At 48.8% G+C, this 16,163-nt stretch overlaps 1 long non-coding RNA gene across 1 annotated transcript; it reads left to right on the top strand.

The window, feature by feature from the left end:
* The first annotated feature begins 202 nt into the window (after positions 1 to 202).
* Positions 203 to 9,890, top strand: LOC139055953 (uncharacterized). Its single transcript, XR_011512035.1, has 3 exons — positions 203 to 1,443; positions 1,575 to 1,870; positions 9,781 to 9,890. It is a non-coding gene; the product is annotated as an uncharacterized lncRNA (long non-coding RNA).
* Positions 9,891 to 16,163: the final 6,273 nt, after the last annotated feature.

The raw sequence follows: 16,163 nt of genomic DNA, 5'->3' as shown, positions 1-16,163 counted from the left end.
TTTCACAGCAAATTATGTATTAAAAATATAATTTAATTGCTTTTACGTGCATATTGGTGCCACATATTATGCGACTTTATTAATTTGTAAACATAACGATTTCAAAATGAAAGTGTCTGCGTTCACCCGGTGAACGTAGCGCAAGCGTTAGGTTCACCCAAACGTCACGTCCGGGACGCCACATCCGGTCTTTGTTTTTTCACGTTCGTGATGTCACATTCGGCCTTTTTGGCGGCATAATATGGCATATGGCAGGCTCGGAGTGCACGAAGCGGTGGATCGCTTATTTTTCGGGCTTTTGCTTCTCGTAAGTATACTTCGTCTTTGCGTTTGATGTGCATCTACTACGCGTAGCTAATCTTTCGACTGCATGATGCCATATATAGGTGTTCTGTGATGATACTTTATAGCCAGGTTCCTCACGAGCTTTTGTGATGCATTGCAGGGACCGCCACACCGGCCAGCCAGTGCTACAGTGTCCTAATGCAGAGAACGTATATTACACGTAACTGCGCTCCTTCAGAGTTATTTAGAGTCTTTGTCAGAAGCATGTAACAGTAACATTACTTGGTTACGGTGCTGCTACATGGCAGAATATTTGAATGGCAGATGTCCCGAGTGCGGCATGTAAGTACGTACGTACGCGCGCTTGTTTAGCCTAAATAAGAGTTTCTATTGTTCCCCAATGGAAATGCACATTCCTGATGCATGGTTCAGATCTGCCGGCTAAGGGCGGTAGTGAATAAAGTCACCAAATTGCGGCCTCGTTGCGGTCTCGCATTGCGGCCTCATTGCACGGTCGGGAAAAATTGCTTTAGAACCAAAATTTCGCTGCGCTGTCAGTAGCCATTCACTGATAAGCTTTCTCCGCAGCGTAATGCTCAGTGCAGATGTGATGGGGGTTGTGTGTGCGGTCGGTATGTGACCGATATTCCTGAACGCAGTGTCATTCAGCGATGTGCACAGCTGTGGCTGATTGTAGAATGTGGGCTGTGACAGGAGTGATGGGGACCATGCTCCTGCCTCGGCCAAGGTTGCAGCGATTTCAGAGCTGCAGGGATCGCCCAGGCAGAACCTAATCTCGGCCCTATGCTGCAGCTCCAGCTTCTTGAGACGGGCACGTGGTAGTGCCACGAGTGGGAGGACGTACCGCAGGCGTGAGGTGGCTACTGCATGGTACAGCCGCAGAGCCCACCTAGTGGTGCAGCTCTGTCCTCGGGCAACAAGCTGGGAGACTGCCTTGTGGACCCGGAGGACCTGGACATGCAGGGTCTTGACAGCAGGCAGCCAGGTCAGCCGGTGATGAACGTGTAGCCCCGGGTACGTCACTGCCGGGCTTCAAGGTCGCCTTCCAGTTGCAGCTGTGCAGCGGGCGGTTGCTCTTGGGTGGAGCAGCATGGCCTCCGTCTTCCTTGCCGAGATGGCAAGGCCAATGCAGCTCAGGTAAGCAGCGGCGGTGTCGAGGGCTCTTTGCAGAGCCGAGCGCGCACTGCTGTGGCTGTGTGGTGGATTTCGTACACATAGGGCGATGTGGTCCGCGTTGATGGAGGTATTCACGTGGTTGTGGGGGTCAGTCTGCAGGACAGCAGGCAGTTGGGCCAGGTTGAACAGGAAAGGGCTCACCACTGATCCTTGTGGGACGCCCTCTACCAAATAGGTCCAGGGCCTGCTGAACGACTGGATAGGGCAGGCCGTCAAAGGCCCCCTTCATGCCGATAAGCACCAGGAGCACAGCGTCACCGCAGGCCTTGGCCTCTTCCAGCGTGGAGACCACGTCCACGATGGAGTCCGCACTGCATCAGCTCCGCCGGAAGCCTATCTGCTCATCGGCCAGAAAGCAATGGCCTCCATCAGCTTGCAAGCAGCAGAGGTGAGTGAGACTGGCCGATAGGAGCTCACGTTTTTCAGCCGGCCTTCAGGATGGGGGCCACGTAGGCTGTGCGCCATGACTCCGGCACCTGCCCTGACTGCCAGATGTTTAAGCAGTCAAGCAGGTGCAGCTGCTCGCTGGCAGCCAGGTTGTGAAGCATTTGGGTTCCTGGTGCACTGGGCTCCTGGTGCACTGCGATGCTTGGAGCTCGTGCAGCGTCAGCGGGTCCTGGTAGATAGTCATAACCTGGCTCGATGGCCACCCTGGGTGGTGAGAGAGAAGGGAAGACGGAAAGGCAGGGAGGTTAACCAGGCTGAGTCCAGTTTGCTACCCTACACGTGGGAGGGGAATGGGGAGTGAAAGAGGAAGAGAGAGAACTTAAGTGTAGGATGTCTATAGTTGGGCACTCAAGTCTGTTGCCCTCAGGCAGCGAAAAAGCGCTCGGACTGCTTTCTGGGCCAATGAACTGTGAGGCCAGGCTCCCAAGACTGGATGACAGGCCATTTACAGAAGCGAAGACCCTGTGTGGTGGTTGTGCAGGCAGGTAGGCAGGCTGACGGAAGGCTGCCCTACCTTCAGGATGGCTGCACTGCGTGGTACAGCCAGCGCAAACTGGTTGGCGAGGAGCTCCGCAAGGGCCTCTTCGCTGATGCTCAGCGTGATGGCCACGGCGAGGACAGGTTGTAGGCTTCCTCTCCTGCTGGTGAGGGATTTGAGCAGTCTCCAAGCCAGGGGTCCCCTGGACCTGCCCTCGATGGCAGAGCAGAGGCTCCTCCTGCGCCGGGCTTGGCGTCTGCAGCGGGCATCTGCACGTCTGTACTCGGTCCAATGCTCTGCCTTGCCCGTCCGGATTGCTCCACGCTCCATACGGCGCCTGGAGGCACGAATGTTGAGCAGGTGGAGGTCCGGAGCGGGGGTATCTGGTTGGGTAGAGCACTGAACGGTGGCAGCCTGAGCACAATCCACGATGGCGCTCAGGAAGTCACGGCCATCGTCCAACTTGCTGCAGTGCTTCCGGAACAGGGACCAGTCTGTGACGTAAGTTCTTGACCTAGGCCTTCTCCCAGACCTGGGGCTGATCACAATAGGGAAGTGGTCAGACCCCCATTTGTCCGAAGTTGTGGCCCAGGAGTAGGAGCACTGCTCAGTGTTGAGGGAGAGGTCAATGGCCGTGCGAGCTCTGCGGTAGACGTAGGTGGGCTCCCTGGTGTTCCAAGGTCAGCAGGCCAGCTCAGCTGATGGCATCTGTGAGGCCTTTGCCTCAGCGGGTGCAGCTGCGGCTTCCCCAATCCGTATGGTGTGCGTTGAAGTCACTGCACAGGACTGCATGCCCACCAAGGCGAACAGCCAGCTGGATGAGGCTGGAGGGATCCCACGGCTTTCCTGGACGGATGCAGATGCTCGCCACAGCCGTGTCCTGGCTGCCAAGGCGTACCACAACGGCGCATGACTCCAAGGGGCCACCGGCGATGTCAGCAACAGGTAGAACAGCACGCGCCAGGGTGCTGCGGACATAGATTGCCGTGCGTGGCTTTCCTGGCTTATGGACTCCATCTAGGCAGGGTGCCGCAGTGCAACTGCGTGTGGCACAGGTGGTGGCACCCGAGTAGTCGGGAAGCCGTAGGTTCTCGGCCACGGCATATGTCTCCAGCAGTGCGAGTACCGTATAGTGCGGAATATAGGTTGAGGTTTTTTCCCAAAAATATTACTAAAAGTTCACCCCTTGACTTACATACCGGCTCTTGGCACAGCATGAATAGTCGTCTGGCAGCATGTAGGAGCGCAGACCTTTCGGCATCCACATTGTTATCGCCCCCTTGGTGACCGACGCGGCCCAACTCGCGGGCGCTGCGCGGTTCTTTATTCTGACGAAGTTCTTTATTTTATGGCGCAGTGCACCCGGAGCTCAAAGACAGGGTGGCGGATTTTGTCCGCGAGCATCGTGCCAGATCTTTGCCAGTCACAGCAGAACTCATCTGCATCAAAGCTATTGAGATCGCCCGAGAATCCGGACTGCCCAAGGAACAATTCAAGGGCTCCATTTATTGGGTTCGTCGCTTCATGCAACGCAAGGGATTCGCACTTCGACAGCGCAATTCAATCTGGCAGAAGCAGCCAGAGGCATACGAGGACAAGTTGGTCGAATTCCAGCGCTATGTTATCTGTCTCCGGCAGCAGCATGGCTACATGTTGGTACAGATCGGCAACGCTGATGAAATGCCGGTGTGGTTCGACATGCCGTCGCTCACCACAGTGTGCGAACGCGGCACAAAAGAAGTCGAGCTTCTTTCTACGGGGAACGAGCATTCACGGTGATGCTCGCGTGTACGTGTACTCGCGTGTAAGAGGAAGACGCTGCCGAAAGAGGCTTTCCCACGGGATGTCGTTCACGTGAATGAAAAGGGCTATATGGATGAGGCCCTCATGCTCAATTGGATTAAGACCGTCTGGAATCGGCAACCAGGGGCACTCTTGCGGTGTCCGAGCATGCTCGTCTTGGATGCCTTTCACGGGCACTTGACCGCAGGATTGAAGCTGGCACTCCGCGACGGGAGGACGGAACTCGCCGTCATTCCGGGAGGCATGACGTCAACACTTCAGCCACTGGACGTCGTGCTCAACAAGCCTGTTAAAGACCGTGTCCGTGAACAATATAATCAGTGGATGGCCGGCGACAACCTGATGACCCCAACCGGCCAGCTGCGCAGGCCGCCTCTCGTCACTGTGGCCACATGGGTGTCGCAGGTTGTGCTTGCTGCCCGACGATACGGTGGTGTGGGCATTCAAGAAGTGTTGCATAAGCAAGAAGTGTTGCAAAATTTTTTGCATAAGCCAGGAACGCACACAGGAGTCCAAAGAACTTTGTCACCAGGAGAAAAAGTTACAGCACAGTGGGTCGAGTCGTAACGAAACTTGCGAGCGTCCTGGGAGACGTCGGTGTTAAGCGGGGCGAGGCGTCTGCACTCTGCGAGGCGAGACACAAACTGTTCCAAGAAAGGAACTGATGGGGGTACAGGAGTCGAAAGGAATGATACATCAAGAATGAAACTTGGTGAACAGCCATAGATGAAGAAAAAATGTTAAAATCCAGTGGTACGTTGCGTAGCCATGTTATAGGCGAATGTCATGAACGACAGGATTGCATCCCCGTTTGTGTGGCCAGGGTAGATGTACAGTCGCATGCAATATGACTTGCAACACTCTTGTTCGTTGTTGAAGGGGCTCCACGGCTGCGCAGCAGCTCTGACATTCGAAATAGCAGTTTAATAGACACCACTAATTGAAGCTGTGTTTCGGTCTGGAACTTACCATGTGTCTGCACAGCCGTACAGCCTTGGAACCCCTTCGACCACGGGCACCGGTGTTGCAATTCATATTGCACGTGACTGTACATCGCAATCATCAAGCTGTTGGTCTGCGGATGGTAACTGGAAGTCGTATTGCGAATTGTGTTAGAGGCGCACAGAACTTCGGTAAGGATAGAAGAGAGGAAGACTGCTGCGGTCACTGAGGAGAACGTGCGGAGCGCTGCGGTGTAAGATAATGTTGTGTAGAAAGAAATCGGCGACTTCAGCAGCAGTCCAGGATGGTAGAGATGCTGTCTCCGCATAGCGTGTTGGATGGTCTATGGCCGTTGCAATCCAACGATTTCCGTGTGAGGTCATGGGAAGAGGACCGTACAAGTCTATTCCAACTACTTCAAAAGGCGAAGCGGGACAAGGCAGAGGTTGTAAAGAGCCAGAAGGAGCTGTTGGGTTTGCTTTGACAATGAACGCAGGGTGCAACATACTTCGCAACGGCTGAAGATGGGCCAGGCCAGGAGCAGCAACTTCATATTCTGTTGTAAGTCTTGTGGTAGCCTAGAGGACCAGTCGTCGCATGATCGTGAAAGGCTTCAAGCACCTCACATTGCAGAGAACATGGTATGACCGGGACCCATTTGTTGCCATCGATGTGATAAATGTTGCGATGTAAAACCCCATTGTGCAGCTTGAATTGATTAACCCTTTCGCTGTCGGACCTTTCTGGCCGTGACGCACCCCCAGTGTCGGCTTGGTTTCAGGGAACGAGCATAACAGGGAATGAACATAGCAATTTATTTTTGATTATGATTGGTATACAAATAACATAGTCAATGCAATATGCACATTTCAGTATTCTGCAGCTGTTGGTGAACATCATCATCATCAGCCTGACTATAAAATCCGTTCAACATCCGAATCTGACGATGCGGAACCCTCTTCCTCGCATGCGACTCTGTCCGAGTCCGAATCCGAGCTCGGCTCGTATTCTGAATCGGAATTGAGCCACCGCTCCAATGAGCAGACGAAGGTCCCGCGCGCTGAGCCATCCGAAAGTAACCGCGCGCAGGGAGGATGCGCTTTCAGTCGCCCGCACAACGGAGAGCAATGGGACGTTGCGTGATCAAGAAGACAGAGGGAGATGGAAAAAGGCTAACAAAGTTCAGGAGGCTTTACGTTTACTGCTGCAAGCCGGAAGCGAAGGTGCGGCGAGAGAGCGAAAGCATCAACGAGTCACTCTTTTCGGAGAGGCAACGGCACGTGCGCCTGAACTTGACGCGCCGTAGCAGGCACACCAACAGAAGAAAAATAAAAACCTTCAAACCAGTGAAAATGGCAGAACAACCCTTGAACCCATAACCACACGTGCGCGACGCATGATACAGCGAACACCGGAGCCACCGCGTCACTCAGCAAAGAGAAAGTGGGGAGTGGCAGTTGCGCCGTACTCTTCAATACATGGAGTAACACAGGTCGGGGCGAATGTACGAACTTGTAGAAAGAGTCAACAGATAGCGTGGCCAATCCAGGAGCGCCAGCTTTGCGCTGTGGCGCGAAATTTTGAACGCACGATAGAGAACGTACCGGTACGTCAGTGACACTGTGGGGGTGGAAGCGCGATGACGTACCGGTACGTCCGTGACAGCGAAAGGGTTAAGTTGTCGACGAAGTCAGGCGTTTGGAGGTGACGAAGAATCTTCCATGCGTTGGAGAATAGTTCAGCAGTATGGGTCGATGCGTTAGTGGGACACAAGGACAGATGGGCTGTTGTGTCTTAGCCATTCGAGGGCTACAATGGGTAAAGCCGATGAAGAGGACTCAGGACGTACACAATCGCGGAGAGGTTATGGTGAATCGTCATGATTCGGCAGAGGGTAGCAAGAGAGAGCATTGGTGTCTTGATGCTTCTTTGCAGCCCTGTAGGTGACATTGAAATCGTACTCCTGTAGGTGAAGCACACAGCAACTCAGGTGACCTGATAAATTCTTTAGCGATGAAAGCCAGCACAGTGTGTTATGGTCGGTAACAACTGTGAAATGGCGGCCATGAAGACATGGGTGAAATTTTTGCACGGCCCAACAGCAAAGCACTCCTGCTTGGTTACGGTGTAGTAATTTTCTGCACTGGTTAGTGCACGACTAGCCTAAGCAATTACTCGTTCGTGGAATGTGTTGTCGCATTGTAGTAGAATGGCACCGAGACTGACTGCTAGCGTCGGTGTGAAAGATGGTGGGCGCGGTTGGATCAAAGTGGCGCAGTACTGGGTCTGACGTCAGGGCATGTTGCAAAAGCAGGAAAGCATGTTCACATTCGTCGGACGAAACAAAGGGTGCATTACTGGGGAGGAGTTGATGGAGCGGGGACGTAAGTGTAGCGAAGTTGCATATGAAGTGCCGGAAGAAGCAAGTCCAAGAAAACTGTGCATGTCTTTTTGACGCAGTGGACACAAAATTCGAGGATGGCAGTAAGCTTCTCGGGGTCTGGATGAATACCTTCTTTGCAGACTATGTGCCCCAGAACTTTGATGGCCTTGCTGGCCAAACTGCATTTGTGTGTGTGTGTGTGTGTGTGTGTGTGCGCACGCGCACACACGCGTGTGCGTGTGTTGAGCTGCAAACCAGCATTTGCAAGACAGGCAAGGACTTTATCAAGATGTTGCAAATGTTGTGAGAACATGGTTGAAAACACAATGTCGTCGAGATAGCACAGACAGGTTTTCCATTTCAAGCCACACAAGACTTATCGATCATGCGTTCGAATGTGGCAGGCACATTGCAGAGTCCAAAAGGCATCGCACTGAACTCGTAGAGCCCATCAGGGGTAGCAAATGTCGTTTTTGCTTTGTCGGATTTGGACATCGGTATTTGCCAGTAGCCTGGTCTAAAGTCAAGGCTAGAAAAATACTCAGCACCGTGGAGTGAATCTAGTGCATCATCCATCCGTGACACGGGGTGAACATCTTTGTGCACGATTTTGTTCAGCGCACGGTAACAGACGCAAGAACACACTGAGCTGTCTTCGTGACAATTGCAACGACATGAGTGTCAACAGCTCAAGTGACAGTTGATCCACGAGGCAACAGTTGGGGTTCGATTTGGTTTATTGCAGTAAGCAATGCAGACCCCTCAGAGAAGCGAATAAGGCCAGGGGTAATCAGAATTGCTCGAGATAGGGTATGGTCATAGGGTACAATGAATACGCCGCCATCCACAATGTTACAGGAGTTGACACCTATAATCTTTTCTCTAGGTGGCCAAAGAACGTAATCGGAAGAGGTGACGAGACGAATGCATTCTTCGTGGTTAGGAAGAGAATTGCCAGTGGCATCATCCAGTTGTGTGAGGCGCTGACGACAAGAGATAGAAGCAAACGCCAAAGATAAGAAGTCCCACCCCAAGATGAGTTCATGGGTCACTCACGAAATACCGCAAAAACAATGTGGTGAAGAATTTAGTCTATGGACACACGAACAGGACACGGTGCGATTGGACGAATAATAACCTTGGCCGCTGCACAAAGAGAAAGGCCGGAGTAAGGCAATTCTTGTGTTTTATAGAGTCCCAAACAGTCACATGGCAATAATCGCCAAGCGTCTTGTAACATGGAGCCACCTCAGAATTGCGCCAAACAAAGATGATGGATGCAGCCAGTCTTGCCAGATAACTACATTTTGACTATTCTGTATTGTTTGCATTTTTTGTGTAAAAGGAATTGTCGCAGAGAGTTTTATCTTCAGTGGCCTTCAGTTGACGTCATCTGCTACAACTAGCACATAAGTTAACTCCATAGCACCACTAGGATGGAGACATTGTGTCGTGGGGTGCTTCCTTAAAAGTGGACAAGAAGATTCTAAAGGAAAAGTGTGAGATGGTCACAGTAATAACCAAGGCATTTGGCATGGGAATGACCCAGCTATGAAAGTATTATCAGATGTGGACAAGCATATAATACTAAATGGCGCCTTGCACGAGTCCCAAGTGTCAAATGTAATGAGTATTGTGCATTGAAAGGGCCAAAAATGTTTTGTACATGCAAGGGAACACTATGGGCATTTGATAACAGTTGCTTAGATGTACTACATTAACAGGAACCAAACGAACTCCCTTAGACATAAGCATGCAGCAAATTCAAGGACTAGATGAAGCTTCAAAGAAGTAACTGCATTTCATGTAGGATAGGTGTGAATGACCTTTGTGCACGAGATCAGTGACAAAAACACTAAATGAATGCAGTACAGTGTCTGTATCATATCTTGTGCAGACCAAACTAGCCTGGAGTTTCAGCGTTCCTTGTCAGTTCATTTAAATAGGCACTACATTGTTCAAAGTGCAATATTGTTCTACAAAACATAATATGCAAGATGTAGCATGCTAACCCTCGTGGCTCAACAACTACTGAACCGAAACCTCAATGAGCAGTGAAGCTTCCTTGTAATTTTCATCGTAACCATACTTTCGCTCTTGAAAGTGAACCTCTTTAGTGAATTTGCTTGTGTATTAATTTTTCTTTAGGCAAGTATTTTTTATACATGTTAATGTCTCAATCCTGCTTTTTCTTTCCGGAGCTAAAACAAAATGCCTCTTATTTCACTTTGATCTTTTGACCTAGGAAGCCATCATCTGGTGCTGTGTACAGCAAGCACATGCTTCGGGCAAGGAGGGAGCCAGCACCATATCTACATCAGCAAGAACCTCGGTGCTCAAAATAAACATTTTCTGTGCAAATACCTGTCTTTTTATACTTCCAGCATGAATTAATAAGTTTCTTTTGCCTTCACATGCAGGAAGGTTTATAGGAATAAATAGTGACTGTTGAATGCCCAGGAAAAGCCTTGAAGCCATTCTACTTGTACAGTGATAAAGTACATGTGTACTTGACCTTGATAGTACAGAAACGAAAGGCAAAGTAACAGGCAAAATGCTCGGGGCAGCAGTCGTATAAATGGTAGATGAACACAGCTAATTGTGCTGTCCAGTTTCATTCAGTTTGACCAAATGTTGCAAGAATTGCCTTCAATATGAATCATTCAGTTTAGCCAGCTAAAGTTGAACTCGTACAAACTTTGGAATGTCTGCTGGGAATTTTAGCATAAATGGTATGTGTGCATCCTTCAGCAGCACCACAAGCCCAGTAAGGTTTTTGCGTTACTGTCCCCCCTCCCTTGGGGTTATTGCAGTGTCTACTTCAAGTGCTTGAGGGTATAATGGAAAATGACTCCATTCTCCAATGAGAAGGCTATATAAATATGCAGGACAAGAGCTTGTAGGCCTGGTTATAAGCATGAATTAGATTTGTATAGACCAAAGGCAATATGAATACAATATGTTAAATTGCATCCATATTTGGGAACTGCCCACATCGAAGGAAAGAAAGTGCAATACTTGCAGCCTACCAACATAAACATCAGTCTAGGGAAGGATTCTGTAAGGATCCACTAAGTGGACTGTTTCAGCACACACTGATTAGGTAGAGCTATAAGCTGGTAGAGCAAGTGGCAATCATCACCATGGGCTCTCGTGCTCTATTCATTCAGCGTGTACTGGAATGGACAGTCCACTTAGTCAACACTTACAGACTAGCCCCCTAGGGCTGTGGAAGCACGCAGTATATTAAGCTTAAGTCTGGAGTGCTACCTTCTGCTTATGTGGCAAGTCCTGTTTACCTGTTCCTTTCAACTGAGAGCTGAGCACTGCCTAGGTTAAGTCAGAAAAAGCAACCAGCGTCCATAGAATTCAAACTATTACTATTTGCCCTATATAAGGGGACAGTGAAGCCTAAAATGACACTTGACTTGGGCCATATTTTTCGCGATATGCCCGAGAATATTGGGATTTCCCATCAATTTTACCCTTCCTACATCACATAGTGAACAACCTGAAAACTTAACATTGTTGCGCAGAGCGATGAAGGGTCAGGATTTGAGCGAGAAAACAACACATGACACCTGAGCGCAAACTATGAACTGGTTTATTTTTCTGCAAGTGAAGCGTACATAAAGCCTACACGCATGCACAGGAGTCCTCTTCCCGGTCTACCTACACCCTCTATTGTCAGTGATTATGCTAATCTCTTTATTGCTGAGTGAAATAGACGGCGGGCTGACACATGAGCCCTGTGGGTCCACCTTGAGGTTGTATGCTTCCACGACTTGTCTTTTCCTTTGGTTCCTACTTTTCAGCAGAATCATTGCCTTGTGATAATTACCAGTTGATAGTTTGTGCTCAGGTGTCTATTGTTTTCTCGCTCAAGTCCTGTCCCTTTGTCACTCCGCACAACAGTGTTAAGTATGTTGAACCAACTAGCACACTGCACAATTTTCCTGATCTTGAAAACAATTGTAAACTAAAGTCCGTGAGAAACAAAGTGTTCTGTCATGACATACAGATTTATGCATGATCACTTGGCTATATAAAAATACAATTTTAGCCAATGTTAACGAAGAGCTTCACTTCTGGAGTTCACTTAAATAATGTCTGTGATGCATTGTGACAGTACGAGGTCCTGGAGATCCTACTGTGGAGATATGTCAACATTGAGCCTATTCCTGTTTAATCTATGGATAGATGCCTTCACGAAGAGTTGGAGAAAGTGCACAATACAATGTTTTATATCACATGTAATAATTATGCTGTGATAAAGTGTACACGCTGAGCTTAATGTTTTAGAAAAGCTCAAGAAAAGGCTCCAGAATAGGTATGATGGATAGGCAACCTTTTATTTGGCTCTCTTCATAGTGAAATCTAGACGCATCACCTCAGCCACACTTAGTAAAATCTGTGGGCTCGTACTGCCCATGCCTTTACTGCACAAGTTGCCTTGGTGCTCCCAGTCTTGACAGGTAACACTTAAGCACACTCTCATGCACGTGTTTGTTCCAAAGCCACAGTTGCTAACTAAAGTAACTCCCACATGCGATTCTGTAACTCTAGACCTAACTGCAAAAACGCATGCAGTACTACGAGTTTGGCATGGAGTCCACATGACATGTGCACAACTTCAAATTTCGTATAGGCAACAGATAACTGGTAACCTGTTAGAGTAACAAAATGGATGCCAAGGAAAATTCACCCAAAGCCTTAGGCGGGAAAATGAGGTGTTGTGATGAGGTAAATAGCAATCACATTTGACCGACTGACTAAAAGCCGGCAGGCGTATTGCATTTGACATGATTGAAATGAGCTGCAGCACGGCATGGTAACTGTGGCAGCCTTTACAATGCCGCGCTCTCTGAATTACACTTATGTGCATCCATATGCTGCAGCGACCAACTGTTTTTATTCAAGAAAGCCAGGTTTGTGGTTCAGCACACATCATACGCTGGCAAACTCACTGATGAGTCAACTCCCTGAGATCATCCCATGAGTCTGAGTGAGCCCAGCTGAGCAGTATTTTGGCGAGTTTGAGCCCGAGTGTGCTCGGCTGAGTAGTATATTCTTATGAGTTCAAGTGAGCAGCTAATTATAATTTTGGCGAGTCTAAATAATGAGTTCCTATTATTTTGCCAACATATATATGGTCCGTGTACTTTCGAAATTCAGCTACGACACCTGCGCATAGGTTGGAAATTAAGCTTCTCGCCAAGTGACTACTGCATAAATGATCATAGAGCTAGAGAAGAACGATACGCCTTAATGATGCAGCGTGCCGCGCGGGATCCATGTGTGCAGCGTGCCAGTGGATGGGTGCGTGTTTGAGAAATTAGGGGGTTTCGACCCATCCACAGATAATTTACATAATACCTTTCTCCATAGTGTATTATTGCGATAGCAATTTTTGGACACCCTAAGCGAATTTTCGCCATCGCCCTGATGTTTGGTTTAAAGTCCAAGTGTGACAAAAATTATAGTGCTCCGTTGCATCCCACATGCTGGGGTTAATTGCGAATGAAAGGGTGCGATTGTGAGCCGAGAAGGATGGCAGCTTTATGCGCGCTGTCCACGTCCCGTGATCAAGTGCGCGCTAGGGTCAGAGAGCGCGCGACGTCTCTTGCCCGGCCGTGCCCATGCATATGGCTGTCCGTGCGCAGCAGAGTGCATATACACGGCCCGCGCGTGCCACATTTTTTAAAAGTAATTTGCGGCCGGTGTAAAGGCGGCAAGCCGACGTGGCTGCTGGTTTCACGAGTGTTGGAAGTAGCGATATCTAAGTTTCGGGCGAAACTTAGAGAACAGTGACTTCCTTAGAGGGGCCAAAATTTTGGGGCGCATGAGCGGCACGTACAGTAGAATGCAGTGTTCCATTGTAAAAAAAAAATTGATGTAACAAAATAGAGTGCTGAGTGTTACGTCTTTGTTACATCAAGGTTCAACAAAAATTAAGCGCTGGAAATCAGCGCTGGACGCACATGCAACTCCTTACTCCACACTGAAAACATTTGAGAAAACATTTTTTTTTAAATACTTTGTACATTTGTATAAATCCCTACCTGCGGATATTCCTCTGGTTTAGCCTAATTATGTGCTGCCTACTTAACTTACTGACGCAGCATACGTATCATTGCGAAATTTATAATTTTTTGCTTTTAGAAAAAGCATAGAGTTATTGAATTTTGCGAACAGAAAAGAAAATGCAACTTCCAATATAGCGCGCTTCCTAGGCTAAGGCTATTAAATAGCTACAATGTTCAAGGAACGTGCTGTTTCCATGAGTGGTTTACTCATGCAGTAAGATGTACTGCTCCTACACCTTGTAATAAAAAGCATATGCATCGACACATAGCAGCTGATATTCTTGCTTATTTTCTCATCACAGAGGTAGATGGGGCACATGAACCAATATGCTCACACAAATCAACGTGACCAACTACTGCGGAGACATGGCAACGAATTCTTTGTTTACCTTGTACACCACAAGTGCGAGGTTTGCGCATTAATTTGACTTCATGAAACCCTATTTATACTACAGGCTTTACGGCAATGCTTGCATGCAGTGCGGTGAAGTGCTCGACGAAGCTGCACATATTATATGATTTATTTGATATTAACTCGAGATGCAAACGTTTGTGCAGGCAGGCAAGCAATGTTTCCATTCACGCAGCGCACCAAAATAGCGAGGTATATGCATTGATTTGGTTTCATGACATCGTACTTTTGCCACTAGCTTTACGGCAGTGCTTGTGTATAGTGCTACGAAGCACGACGGAACTGCACGTTATTATACGGTGTGCTTGAAATCCACTCGAGATGCAAACGTTTGTGCAGGCAGGAAACGAATGATTTAATTCACGTAGCACAACACGAGAGCGCGCTCTATGCAGTCCTTTGATTTAATAAAACTCTATTTCTGCCACAGGCTTTACAGCAATGCTTGTGTAGAGGGCTGTGAAGCTCGACGCAGCTGTAACAACATCCCACAGTACACCCGATTTTTACCGAGTTTGTTTTAAAGGGCCCCTCACAGGCTACATAACAAATTTTGGTTATACACTGAAAGTCGTTACGTGCCCTCTAAGAAGTGTTCTACCGCAAGCATTTTTCAAATTGGTTCATTAACAGCAGATAGAGAATGATTGAAGTGCCGCGAACGCATGATTTCAGGAGGCGAGCGTCGCCGCCTATATAAACACTCTCTCGACATTCCCCGTTTCGCCTGTGTAAGCAAATTTCCTTCACTGCGTTCTCCCATACCGGAGCCGAGGGGTCGCGGCGGGTATACCCTGCCGTATTCTTTTTTTTCACCGTCACCGGCACACTTCCGGTGACGGTGTCGCGCGAGGTGTTGCGCTTGTCTCGTTTCCTGTAGCGGACGATAATGCGCGCTCTACACGAGAACACGTGATTAGCGGTATAAGTTAGTGCCCCAGCACTGAGGCAAACGCGAGAGGATAAAAGAGCATTCATGATCGCAATGTTACACAGTAGACAATGACGTATAGTTTCGTTCTCTGCGCGCGTGCAAACGTCGGGAAAAGGAGACGAAACGGAAATTCATCTCTCTTGCTACAGTGCGAAGTAAAACAAAAGCACCCAGACATTCGGGTTGTATTTTTCATTATTTCTCTAAACTTTAATTAGTTCACTGCAGCAACAGATTCAACAAATAACTGATGCTGCCTTGAATCTAAGTCACGTGTCACTCTCAGTGCCATCACAGCACAGCCTGTGCTCCTATGCAGCAGCAAAGTTACGGGCATTCATCTGCTTGCTGCTGCGATAACATTATGACACTTTAACTCAGAGGTACGATTTTTGTTGTGTGAGATTATAGATAGCCAGTAGACTACTTGTCTGATGTTAAATGCTATGACCCACTGGCAATCCACGATGCACTCAACGAAAACGTTTTTATGCTGTGTGTGGCGTGACTCGCCAGTGACCCACACGCAAGAATTCTCGCTCTTGTGTTGCCATCTGAGGTTTGAAATTGCAACTAATATATATTTTATGCGAAGCATATTACGAGGGCTCAACCCAGCTCCTCAGGCGCGGCGGTGACCATGAAATCACGTGACACCGTGACGTCACGACAGAGGAGAAGTGGCTTTGGCTCAACTCTTGCAAGACGGGCTGGGTGGGAATCGAACCAGGGTCTCCGGAGTGTGGGACGGAGACGCTACCACTGAGCCACGAGTACAACGCTTCAAAGCGGTACAAAAGCGCCTCTAGTGAATGCGGTGTTGCCTTAGAAACGCGCTGTTTCTAAGGCGTGCGTCTCTTGCTCAGGCGCACATTTCGTTGCCGCGCCGAACGCTGCTTTGCTCGACGCTCACCGCGTCCAATGCGGGGCGCGTAGTCGCTGCCCTGTAGCCCATTGTCTTACACCCCTTGGCGGGTCGACGGGAACGCTGTCGCGTTCCACTCTTGAAGGCGAAGAAGTAATGCATGAGTTGTTTCTTCGTCTAGCCGAACCAAATATAGCCAAGCAACAGCAGTTCACCAGGCTAAACAGTGGTTCAACAACTAAAATAAAGGCTAGTATGCTTCGCATCCTGGGCTTAACCTTACCTAAGCCACAGCCATTTTTTATTGCATTGGACATGGGGTGGCATGTTT

This window comes from Dermacentor albipictus, chromosome 2, assembly GCF_038994185.2.
Source record: "Dermacentor albipictus isolate Rhodes 1998 colony chromosome 2, USDA_Dalb.pri_finalv2, whole genome shotgun sequence".
Taxonomy (NCBI): domain Eukaryota; kingdom Metazoa; phylum Arthropoda; class Arachnida; order Ixodida; family Ixodidae; genus Dermacentor; species Dermacentor albipictus.
Note: the sequence above shows the minus strand (reverse complement) of the source record. Positions and strands in the feature narration are given on the sequence as shown.